Raw genomic sequence first — 13,394 nt, forward strand, 5'->3', positions numbered from 1 at the left:
TGAATACAGAGACCCACAGTACTCTCTTTGGTAACTATACCATCACACGAACACTCCCAACCAGCGGGGTCTTTTCTGTAGGATTCAAATTTCATACAGCAAAGATGTTTTTTTTCTTTTCTTTTTCCTGGAGATACCTTCTTGGATGTATCTCATGTTGACCTTGAACTCACGATCTTTCTGCTCACCATTGCCAGAGGTTACAAATCTGGCTCCTACCTTGGTTTTTAAATTTGAGTTCTAATTAATGTGCCTTTCTGCTTGCACTTTATTGGCTGCAAATCTTCCAGTTAATTCTTTTTTGTTGTTGCTGTCTCAGGGTCTCATGTAGTGGTATGTACCTGGGGATCCGACTGTGAACCTCCCCCATCTACCTTCCACATGCTGGTACTACAGGCTCAAAAGTGTGGCACCTACCAGGTTTGTGCAATGCTGGGCTCAAAGCTGGAGGGACTGAAGCATGCTAGACACTCACTCTATCAACTGACCTACATCTCCACACCACTTGTGTCTTTTGATAAGCCCATCAAATCATGGCTTAATTTCTCCAAAAGGCCAGATTCCTAATACTATCATTCTTATGATTAGGATCAAAGTACTGATATTTTGGGGATTCGAACCATAGCATGAATATTTGTGGTTAGTGTTGCTACAAGGATATTTCCTTCTGGGTTAGGATTGTATCATGGATGTTTTAGGGATTTGGACTACAGCATGGATATTTGGGGGCCATAGGACTGTGGCATAGGCGTTTTGTTTGGGAATGTATTGAATATTGGTGGTATTGAAACTGTAGCACAGGTGTTTGGGGGTCTCAGACTGTAGCCTGGACAGTTAAGACCATATTCAGCTTACAGCACCTTTCACTGCTTTTATAAAAAACAAATCTAATTGAGACCAGCTTGATGTTACATTACTGTTTTATTAGTGTCACAGGAAGTTCTCAGATTTCCTGTGATAAATGACATAGGCTACCGGTTCATGAGTCACTAGAAGACAAGTCTAAACCAGAGTGAAGAAGAGAATCGGCTCTGTCCCTGAAACCAGGAGTGGTGTGAACATACTTCCTGAACAAGCCTTCCAGTATATAGAGCCCTTTTATTCGCATGTAAAGTGATGGTGAATGAGCTTGGAAAGTTCCTCTCCAGCCTGCCCTCTCTGCTCAGGGAGAACCGTGGGACATCCTGATGTGGGAAATCATGAAGTAGATGCAGTTTGTTCATGTGCAGACCAGGGGAGCTGCTTGGGTACTGGGACAGAACCAATCTGCTTTATAAACCATGTGTTATTTCCTTGTTATTGTTGGTGGTGGTGCTGCTATTGTTGTTTTCCTAAGTTAAGTCACATAAAAATGCATTATATAATAGTCAATCTATTTTTTAAAAACTCATAATGATTATCACAGATTTAATAGCTTTATTTCATATATATTGTTCCCACATCACCAACTTAAATTTTTATTTTTAATTGTTACCACATGTGCACTTAGCAATTGCTAAGATACATGTGATTCTCTCCTCTTTTAATGTGTACATGAATTATCTTTGTGACAACAAAATAACCCAACACCATGAAATAAGATCCCCAAAGCGCTCATACAAAACACTTTGCAATCTAGCATTTTCTGCACAGTTAAGTGAATTCAAGGGTGACGGTGAAACAAATACATGAACACACACTTAAAGAAAGACTAAGGGCTGGAGAGATGGCTCAGCCGTTAAAGGCTAGGCTCACAACCAAAAGTATAAGAAAGACTAAGAAAATCTTCTGCTCAGAGAGATATTTAATGTAAGGTATAGTGAGTGGAAATAGCAAGCTTATTTTCACCATTATGATTTTTTTTATGTTTTCACTTTTTTTAAATTTTTTTTATTTATTTACTACTTAATAATAATTCTTTGGTTTCCGGGCAAACATCCCCCTCCCCCCTCCCCTTCCTTATGGGTGTTCCCCTCCCAACCCTCCCCCCATTGCCACCCTCCCCCCAACAGTCTAGTTCACTGGGGGTTCAGTCTTAGCAGGACCCAGGGCTTCCCCTTCCACTGGTGCTCTTACTAGGATATTCATTGCTACCTATGAGGTCAGAGTCCAGGGTCAGTCCATGTAGTCTTTAGGTAGTGGCTTAGTCCCTGGAAGCTCTGGTTGCTTGGCATTGTTGTACATATGGGGTCTCGAGCCGCTTCAAGCTCTTCCAGTTCTTTCTCTGATTCCTTCAATGGGGGTCCTATTCTCAGTTCAGTGGTTTGCTGCTGGCATTTGCCTCTGTATTTGCTGTATTCTGGCTGTGTCTCTCAGGAGCGATCTACATCCGGCTCCTGTCGGTCTGCACTTCTTTGCTTCATCCATCTTGTCTAATTGGGTGGCTGTATATGTATGGGCCACATGTGGGGCAGGCTCTGAATGGGAGTTCCTTCAGTCTCTGTTTTAATCTTTGCCTCTCTCTTCCCTGCCAAGGGTATTCTTGTTCCCCTTTTATAGAAGGAGTGAAGCATTCACATTTTGATCATCTGTCTTGAGTTTCATTTGTTCTAGGCATCTAGGGTAATTCAATCATTTGGGCTAATAGCCACTTATCAGTGAGTGCATACCATGTATGTCTTTCTGTGATTGGGTTAGCTCACTCAGGATGATATTTTCCAGTTCCAACCATTTGCCTACGAATTTCATAAAGCCGTTGTTTTTGATAGCTGAGTAATATTCCATTGTGTAGATGTACCACATTTTCTGTATCAATTCCTCTGTTGAAGGGCATCTGGGTTCTTTTCAGCTTCTGGCTATTATAAATAAGGCTGCGGTGAACATAGTGGAGCATGTGTCTTTTTTATATGTTGGGGCATCTTTTGGGTATATGCCCAAGAGAGGTATAGCTGGATCCTCAGGCAGTTCAATGTCCAATTTTCTGAGGAACCTCCAGACTGATTTCCAGAATGGTTGTACCAGTCTGCAATCCCACCAACAACGGAGGAGTGTTCCTCTTTCTCCGCATCCTCGCCAGCATCTGCTGTCACCTGAGTTTTTGATCTTAGCCATTCTCACTGGTGTGAGGTGAAATCTCAGGGTTGTTTTGATTTGCATTTCCCTTATGACTAAAGATGTTGAACATTTCTTTAGGTGTTTCTCAGCCATTCGGCATTCCTCAGCTGTGAATTCTTTGTTTAGCTCTGAACCCCATTTTTAATAGGGTTATTTGTCTCCCTGCGGTCTAACTTCTTGAGTTCTTTGTATATTTTGGATATAAGGCCTCTATCTGTTGTAGGATTGGTAAAGATCTTTTCCCAATCTGTTGGTTGCCGATTTGTCCTAACCACAGTGTCCTTTGCCTTACAGAAGCTTTGCAGTTTTATGAGATCCCATTTGTCGATTCTTGATCTTAGAGTTATATATAAGCCATTAGTGTTTTGTTCAGGAATTTTTTTCCAGTGCCCATGTGTTCCAGATGCTTCCCTAGTTTTTCTTCTATTAGGTTGAGTGTATCAGGTTTGATGTGGAGGTCCTTAATCCACATGGACTTAAGCTTTGTACAGGGTGATAAGCATGGATCAATCTGCATTCTTCTACATGTTGACCTCCACTTGAACCAGCACCATTTGCTGAAAATGCTATCTTTTTTCCGTTGGATGGTTTTGGCTCCTTTGTCAAAAATCAAGTGTGTGGGTTCATTTCTGGGTCTTCAGTTCTATTCCATTGGTCTATCTGTCTGTCTCTGTACCAATACCATGCAGTTTTTATCACTATTGCTCTGTAATACTGCTTGACTTCAGGGATAGTGATTCCCCCTGAAGTCCTTTTATTGTTGAGGACAGTTTTAGCTATCCTGGGTTTTTTGTTATTCCAGATGAATTTGCAAATTGTTCTGTCTAACTCTTTGAAGAATTGGATTGGTATTTTGATGGGGATTGCATTGAATCTGTAGATGGCTTTTGGTAAAATGGCCATTTTTACTACATTAATCCTGCCAATCTATGAGCATGGGAGATCTTTCCATCTTCTGAGGTCTTCTTCAATTTCTGTCTTCAGTGTCTTGAAGTTCTTATTGTACAGATCTTTTACTTGCTTGGTTAAAGTCACACCGAGGTACTTTATATTATTTGGGTCTATTATGAAGGGTGTCGTTTCCCTAATTTCTTTCTCGGCTTGTTTCTCTTTTCTGTAGAGGAAGGCTACTGATTTATTTGAGTTAATTTTATACACAGCCACTTTGCTGAAGTTGTTTATCAGCTTTAGTAGTTCTCTGGTGGAACTTTTGGGATCACTTAAATAAACTATCATATTATCTGCAAATAGTGATATTTTGACTTCTTCTTTTCCGATCTGTATCCCCTTGACCTCCTTTTGTTGTCTGATTGCTCTGGCTAGAACTTCAAGAACTATATTGAATAAGTAGGGAGAGAGTGGGCAGCCTTGTCTAGTGCCTGATTTTAGTGGGATTGCTTCAAGTTTCTCTCCATTTAGTTTAATGTTAGCAACTGGTTTGCTGTATATGGCTTTTACTATGTTTAGGTATGGGCCTTGAATTCCTATTCTTTCCAGGACTTTTATCATGAAGGGGTGTTGAATTTTGTCAAATGCTTTCTCAGATTCTAATGAAATGATCATGTTCTTTCAGTTTGTTTATATAATGGATCACGTTGATGGTTTTCCGTATATTAAACCATCCCTGCATGCCTGGGATGAAGCCTACTTGATCATGGTGGATGATTGTTTTGATGTGCTCTTGGATTCGGTTTGCCAGAATTTTATTGAGTATTTTTGCGTCGATATTCATAAGGGAAATTGGTCTGAAGTTCTCTTTCTTTGTTGTGTCTTTGTGTGGTTTAGGTATAAGAGTAATTGTGGCTTCGTAGAAGGAATTCGGGAGTGATCCATCTGTTTCAATTTTGTGGAATAGTTTGGATAATATTGGTATGAGGTCTTCTATGAAGGTTTGATAGCATTCTGCACTAAACCCATCTGGACCTGGGCTCTTTTTGGTTGGGAGACCTTTAATGACTGCTTCTATTTCCTTAGGAGTTATGGGGTTGTTTAACTGGTTTATCTGTTCCTGATTTAACTTCGGTACCTGATATTTGTCTAGAAAATTGTCCATTTCCTGTAGATTTTCAAGTTTTGTTGAATGTAGGCTTTTATAGTAAGATCTGATGATTTTTTGAATTTCCTCTGAATCTGTAGTTATGTCTCCCTTTTCATTTCTGATTTTGTTAATTTGGACACACTCTCTGGGTCCTCTCGTTAGTCTGGCTAAGGGTTTATCTATCTTGTTGATTTTCTCAAAGAACCAACTTTTGGTTCTGTTGATTCTTTCTATGGTCCTTTTTGTTTCTACTTGTTTGATTTCAGCTCTAAGTTTGATTATTTCCTGCCTTCTACTCCTCCTGGGTGTATTTGCTTCTTTTTGCTCTAGAGCTTTTAGGTGTGCTGTCAAGCTGCTGACATATGCTCTTTCCTGTTTCTTTCTGCAGGCACACAGTGCTATGAGTTTTCCTCTTAGCACAGCTTTCATTGTGTCCCATAAGTTTGGGTATGTTGTACCTTCATTTTCATTAAATTCTAAAAAGTTTTTAATTTCTTTCTTTATTTCTTCCTTGACTAGGTTATCATTGAGTAGAGCATTGTTCAATTTCCACGTATATGTGGGCATTCTTCCCTTATTGTTATTGAAGACCAGTTTTAGGCCGTGGTGGTCTGATAGCAGGCATGGGATTATTTCTATCTTTCTGTATCTGTTGAGACCTGTTTTTTGACCAACTATATGGTCAATTTTGGAGAAAGTACCATGAGGAGCTGAGAAGAAGGTATATCCTTTTGCTTTAGGATAGAATGTTCTATAAATATCCGTTAAGTCCATTTGGCTCATGACTACGTCTCTGTGTAATTTCTGTTTCCATGATCTGTCCATTGATGAGAGTGGGGTGTTGAAATCTCCATTATTGTGTGAGGTGCAATGTGTGTTTTGAACTTTAGTAAGGTTTCTTTTACGTACGTAGGTGCCCTTGTATTTGGGGCATAGATATTTAGGATTGAGAGTTCATCTTGGTGGATTTTTCCTTTGATGAATATGAAGTGTCCTTCCTTATCTTTTTTGATGACTTTTAATTGAAAATTGATTTTATTTGATATTAGAATGGCTACTCCAGCTTGCTTCTTCTGACCATTTGCTTGGAAAGTTGTTTTCCAGCCTTTCACTCTGAGGTAGTGTCTGTCTTTGTCTCTGAGGTGTGTTTCCTGTAGGCAGCAGAATGCAGGGTCCTCGTTGCATATCCAGTTTGTTAATCTATGTCTTTTTATTGGGGAGTTGAGGCCATTGATGTTGAGAGATATTAAGGAATAGTGATTATTGCTTCCTGTTATATTCATATTTGGATGTGAGGTTATGTTTGTGTGCTTTTCTTCTCTTTGTTTTGTTGCCAAGACGATTAGTTTCTTGCTTCTTCTAGGGTATAGCTTGTCTCCTTATGTTGGGCTTTACCCTTTATTATCCTTTGTAGTGCTGGATTTGTAGAAAGATATTGTGTAAATTTGGTTTTGTCATGGAATAGCTTGGTTTCTCCATCTATGTTAATTGAGAGTTTTGCAGGATACAGTAACCTGGGCTGGCACTTGTGTTCTCTTAGGGTCTGTATGACATCTGTCCAGGATCTTCTGGCCTTCATAGTTTCTGGCGAAAAGTCTGGTGTGATTCTGATAGGTCTGCCTTTATATGTTACTTGACCTTTTTCCCTTACTGCTTTTAATATTCTTTCTTTATTTTGTGCGTTTGGTGTTTTGACTATTATGTGACGGGAGGTGTTTCTTTTCTGGTCCAATCTATTTGGAGTTCTGTAGGCTTCTTGTATGCCTATGGGTATCTCTTTTTTTAGGTTAGGGAAGTTTTCTTCTATGATCTTTTGTTGAAGATATTTACTGGTCCTTTGAGCTGGGAGTCTTCACTCTCTTCTATACCTATTATCCTTATGTTTGATCTTCTCATTGAGTCCTGGATTTCCTGTATGTTTTGGACCAGTAGCTTTTTCTGCTTTACATTATCTTTGACAGTTGAGTCAATGATTTCTATGGAATCTTCTGCTCCCGAGATTCTCTCTTCCATCTCTTGTATTCTGTTGGTGAAGCTTCTATCTACAGCTCCTTTTCTCTTCTTTTGATTTTCTATATCCAGGGTTGTTTCCATGTGTTCTTTCTTGATTGCTTCTATTTCCATTTTTAATTCCTTCAACTGTTTGATTGTGTTTTCCTGGAATTCTTTCAGGGATTTTTGTGTCTTCTCTCTATGGGTTTTTACTTGTTTATTTATGTTTTCCTGGAATTCTTTCAGGCATTTTTGCGATTCCTCTCTGTAGGCTTCTACTTGTTCTCTAAGGGAGTTCTTCACGTCTTTCTTGAAATCCTCCAGCATCATGATCAAATATGATTTTGAAACTAGATCTTGCTTTTCTGGTGTGTTTGGATATTCCATGTTTATTTTGGTGGGAGAATTGGGCTCCGATGATGCCATGTAGTCTTGGTTTCTGTTGCTTGGGTTCCTGCGCTTGCCTCTCGCCATCAGATTATCTCTAGTGTTACTTTGTTCTGCTATTTCTGACCGTGGCTAGACTGTCCTATAAGCCTGTGTGTCAGGAGTGCTGTAGACCTGTTTTCCTGTTTTCTTTCAGCCAGTTATGGGGACAGAGTGTTCTGCTTTCGGGCGTGTAGTTTTTCCTCTCTACAGGTCTTCAGCTGTTCCTGTGGGCCTGTGTCTTGAGTTCACCAGGCAGGTCACTTGCAGGGGAATAGTTGGTCCTACCTGGGGTTCTGAGGCTCAAGTGTGCTCGTGGGGTACTGCCTAAGTCCTCTCCGCGGCGGCAGCAACCGAGAAGATCTGCGCCGCTCTTTCTGGGAGCCTCCGTGCATCAGGGTTCCAGATGGCGTTTGGTGTTTTCCTCTGGCGTCTGGATGTGCGCAGAGTGCAGTCTCCTCCGGTCTCCCAGGCGTGCCTGCCCCTCTGTAGGTTTAGCTCTCCCTCCCACGGGACCTGGGTGCAGAGAACTGTTTATCCGGTCTGTTTCCTTCAGGTTCCGGTGGTGTCTCAGGTGCAGGGGTCCTGCCGCTCCTGGGCCCTCCCCTACGGGAACCCAGAGGCCTTGTACAGTTTCCTCTTGGGCCAGGGATGTGGGCAGGGGTGGGCAGTGTTGGTGGTCTCCTCTGCTCTGCAGCCTCAGGAGTGCCCACCTGACCAGGCGGTGAGGTCTCTCTCCCACGGGGTTTGGGAGCAGAGAGCTGCTGCGGGCCGGAATCCTCGGGTGTGGGACTCCCGGTAAACACAGGAAGTGCCCGGTCCTAGAGGAATTTTGCCTCTGTGTGTCCTGAGTTCACCAGGCAGGTTTCTTGCAGGGGAAAAGTTGGTCCTACCTGAGGTTCCGAGGCTCAAGTGTGCTCGTGGGGTACTGCCTAAGTCCTCTCCGAGGCGGCAGCAACCGAGAAGATCTGCGCCGCTCTTTCCGGGAGCCTCCGTGCACCAGGGTTCCAGATGGCGTTTGGTGTTTTCCTCTGGCGTCTGGACGTGCGCAGAGTGCAGTCTCTTCTGGTTTCCCAGGCGTGTCTGCCTCTCTGTAGGTTTAGCTCTCCCTCCCACAGGACCTGGGTGCAGAGCCACCATTATGATTTTAAACATTACAAAGTTTTAGAATAATGAAAAGACCGTTGAATGCGGTATAACTAAAAATGGTGCTACCGTTCTCATGAGTTCCCACTCAGTGCAGATCCACATGCTCTTGCTGTTTCTCTGTCGGCCGCTTTCACACTTTCCCCTGGGTGGGTTGTTACCATGCCTGATACACACATCGAGTTCCGTGGCTGCACTAGCGTGGCCCCACGCCACAGAAGCCCCAAGCATTCTATAGCTTAGTATGGCTTCCTGTCACAGACTCTGCTCACATTCTCAACAAAACAGTTATGTCATGACTCAACAAACTGGAACCCTACCACCAGATTTATATGTTAAATGTTCAGTGTACAACACATCCACACAATTAATTTACAACCAATTGATAAGGATATAAACCGCCCACCTAGATAATATATAATTTGTTCATCTAGACACACAAAATTCTATACACATCCATCCCTTAAGAATAGTCATAATAACCTGTAAGTGTGCAGAGAGAAATCTTAACATCCACCTCCACGTTCTCTTGACTGCTCTTCCCCTCTCGATCTGGTCTTCTTTCCTCTCTAAATCTTTTCTCCCGCCCATCCTTCCTTCTCGTCCAATAACAGTCCTCGTTCTATCCTGTACTGCCTTCACCTGCATAATGACATTAACCTACATTGCCCACTGATGGGTTTTATGTGTAGGAGAGACCATGAAGCAAGTATGAGGGATACATCTTTCAGACAGTGATGAATGATGCATTTTTATACATATCTCTGCCTTTCCCTGTGTGAAGGTGGAACTTTCCTACATGGCTTCCCTTGTCCGATGAAATTATGACTCAACCAATTCTTTTATCTCTCCCCATAAGGCTACCCCTTATGTTCCAATAGAGCATCTTCTATCAACAAAGGTCCTGAATGGAGGAACACAGATCAGGGCTACAGCCAATCCCAAAGGATCATGCAGTATGAGGGAGGTAAATGATTGATTCTGAGATTGTATGGCTCCTGCATTCCTCCATGCCCAGTCTTTGGGCTTTATGCATAGTCATTTGATACATATTCATACCAAACATACGGTCTTTAAGCAGGGAAATATTTATAGGTTTGTTTTTCTTTTTTTTTTTTTTAGATTTTTTAATTGTCTCAGGATGCCACTAATTGCAAAGGAGACTTCAAATTTTAATTTTCTCTTCTAATGGTTTTTATCTTGTTTTATTTTATTTCTAAATGAATATTAATAAATGAAGTAAGGGCTTTCTCTTAGATACTTTTCAATTGCTGTGACAAAATATCATAACTAAGACAACTACTAGGAAAAAGAATTTACTGGGGCTTACAGGTTCAGAGGGTGAATCCATGGCTATTAAGGTAGGGAGCATAATAGCAGGCAGGCAGGCATGGCAAATTGGAGCAGTAGCTGAGAGCTAACACCCTTATTCACAAGTAGAAGGTAAAACAGTTAAAAGCTAACTGGGAACAGCATTTGAAACCTCAAAGTCCACTCTCAGTGACACTCGTCCTCCAAGGCCACACCTTCTAATCCTTTCTGAACAGTTTCTCCAATTGGGATCAAGAATTCAAATTCATTCACTCACTCACTTTCAAATCATTACAGGCTTTAAAATAGTCTGGTTAAGCCCCAAAATAATATGGAGCAGAAACTTGACTCTGGGAAGTCTGTTTAGTGCATGTTTCAGATGCCCTGAAATACCATTCAGACTGCTTTTATTTAGGACATACGTGTGTGTGTGTGTGTGTGTGTGTGTGTGTGTGTGTGTGTGTATGGGTGTGCATTGAGATCAGAAGTCAATGGTCAGGTCTTCCTCAATTTCTCTGCCTTATTTTTTATGAGAGTTTGTCATGGGACTAGTTGGCCAGAGGGCTCCAGGGATCCTCCTGTTTCTGCAGTCACTCCAAAGTTGGGATTGCAAACATGTCAGTTCTCATGGATACTAGGGACTAAAGCTTAGGTCTACATGCTTGCAGAGCAAGCTCTTTACTTACCAGGCATCCCCTGAGTCCTCAGACTACATTACTTTTATTGCCTTTATGAGTTTTCCATAGACAATGAAAGCAGGACTATTTTAGGTTTTTGTCATAGTGATAGATCACTTCTGGTATGAAAAATTATCTACTGTTAAATCACTCTGAGGTCACAGTGATTTTAAAAAGTGAAATTTGTTTCTTCCTGGAATTATTTCTTGTTTAGAGAGTATATCTAAACATGCATTCAGTGTCTGATGTGAGTGGTTCAGTAGAGGCAAAGTGATGGCCAAGTAACCCAAGATAAAAATGGATACCTTAACATTGAAAGCTATTCTACAATCAATAAACCTTCAGAACACAGCTTTAAAGTTACCTATCAATGCTGTTCCTTGGTTTCCTCATCTGTCACATCAGACGTAGATAACAGAAGACATAATCGATGGGTTAATAAATGGACAGCACTGAGAACTGGACCTTCACTGTCTTAAATGATACAATGTTGTGTGTTGATTTCTCTCCTTGCTGTTAACATGCATTATAAACAGCACACATTTGTGCAAGTGAAAACTTCAAGGTTTCAACTTCTGTTTCAGCAATTGTTAGCAAGCCATGTCAAACTACTCTCCACTAAGAACAATGAAGACTAGTATAGAGCTGGACCATGTAGCACCCATCTTCAATCCCAGCACTAGAGAGGCAGAGTCAGGCAGATCAAAGTTAGCCTGGTCTACAAAGTGAGTTCCAGGATACCCAGGGCTGTTATACAGAGAGTCCCTGTCTCAAAGACAAACAAACACAAAACAAAAGCAAACAAAAACCCTTACATACACATCACTAATGCCTCGTTTCACTGCTTATTTGCTGCATTCTTTTAAAGATTTTTATTTTTTTTTATGATTTGTGTGTGTGTGTGTGACAGAAAGACAGAGAGACAGATAGAGACAGAGAAGCAGAGAGACAGAGACAGACGGAGAGACAGAGAGACAGAGAGACATAGAGAGAGAGCATACATGCCATGAAGTTATGTAGAGGTCAAATATGAACATGGGTTACTGTCCTTTCCTTCCACCACGTTTAAGACAGAATCTCTTGCTGTTGGCTGGTGTTTATACCCAGCTATCTTCCAGGGAGCTCCTGGAGATTCTCTTGGCCCTGTCTTCTACTTTGCATAGATGTGCTAGGATTTCAGGTATGTGTAGCACTATGTCTGGCCTTTATGTGGGTTCTGAACTGAACTGAACTTAGATTAACAGGCTTACACAATCAATACTTCACTCACTGAGCGAACTGCCCAGTCCCAAAGCAGCATTTTAAGTTCTAAAGAGTCACTGTCACCTTCAGCTCAGGCTGACCAGTTATCAATTCATTTTGGTGTAGTCCTTATTTAAGTAGAACTAATTTCACATGCTGACCTACGCTCCTCTTACATGTTAATCCATCCCTTTTCCTTTAAGTCCATCTGGAAATTTCTGGTCTTCACTCCAACTCTTCATCTGAGCTCTGTATAGCTCAACTTTGCCCAGCTTCTGTGGGAATGTCCTCTATTCTGTTTTCTGAGTTATTTTGTTGAATCCAAACTTGAATCCTGGGCATGTAATAGTTTTAAACAATGAGTTGTGTGAATCTCTCATTGACTTTGGTTCCTGTCATGAAAATGATTTTTAGCGGTTTTTAAAATCATTTTTCAACAGAGAGGAAGTTTTGTCTTTCAAATATACAAGCATAAATATCCCCTAACTGGCCAGTTATTTACTGGTTTTATATAGTTTGTTTTTGAGTTGTTAGTGTTGTTAAGTGTGACCAGTAGCAATGAAAGCACACTACTAGAGCTGGTGACATAGCTTAGTTGCTAGAGCATTCGATGTTACACATGGTGGCCCATCCTTGCCATCTTGGCATTCTGGGAGAGGCAGGAGGATAATAATTGAAGGTCAGTCTGGGATACAAGGCAAGACCTTCAGAGAGAGAGAGAGAGAGAGAGAGAGAGAGAGAGAGAGAGAGAGAGAGAGAGAACGAGCAGGGAGAAATAAAGAGGCACAGCCCCAACATATTTATCCTAATCACTCCATCAAAATGAAGACTCTCTTAAGAAATGTAAAACGGTAAACACAAACGAAAATGTCCCAAGAAACTCATTATTTTATATGCTTAAAAGAAAAGATTCACATGTGGTTTATCTTCTCATTCAAGTTGCTCTGTGCATACGGAGTGATCCTGAACATGACATGTCTGTGCACACACGTTTGTCTGAGGGTGGGACATCTCATACTGTTCATAGCCCTCAGGACAGATGAGGTTAAACAAAAATGAGGAAAAGAACTTCCAGAATTCAAGGCTTTCAAGTTTATATTTCACAGAATATGACCAAGGGTCAGCTGCTGCTTCCTTTCTACCTCACCTTCCTGCTGGATGCTGGAAAGTGTGGTACTTCCTCTCTAGGCATCAAGTCTCACACGGGGGAAGAGAGTGTGTGGAAAGAATATGAAGAGACCCCACACCACCTCATACTGTTACACTAAATGTGTAATGTCCTCACACTGGCTCATGTGTTTGAACACTTGTCTCTCAATAATGGGGCTGTTCTGGAAGGTTGTGGGGCTTCCAGAAGATGGGGTTCAGTTAGAAGAAGCAAAGGGTGGGGGGACTGACTACCCTTGAGGTTTACAGCTCAGCTTTGCTTCCTATCTAACTCGTGAACTGAGTTTTTAGAACTACTAATTTATTATTAGTGTATAATATGGAGAGGGGCATTACGTGCGACAGCACGTGTAGGTCAGAGG

This window comes from Rattus norvegicus, chromosome 17 (genome assembly GCF_036323735.1).
Source record: "Rattus norvegicus strain BN/NHsdMcwi chromosome 17, GRCr8, whole genome shotgun sequence".
Taxonomy (NCBI): Eukaryota; Metazoa; Chordata; class Mammalia; order Rodentia; family Muridae; genus Rattus; species Rattus norvegicus.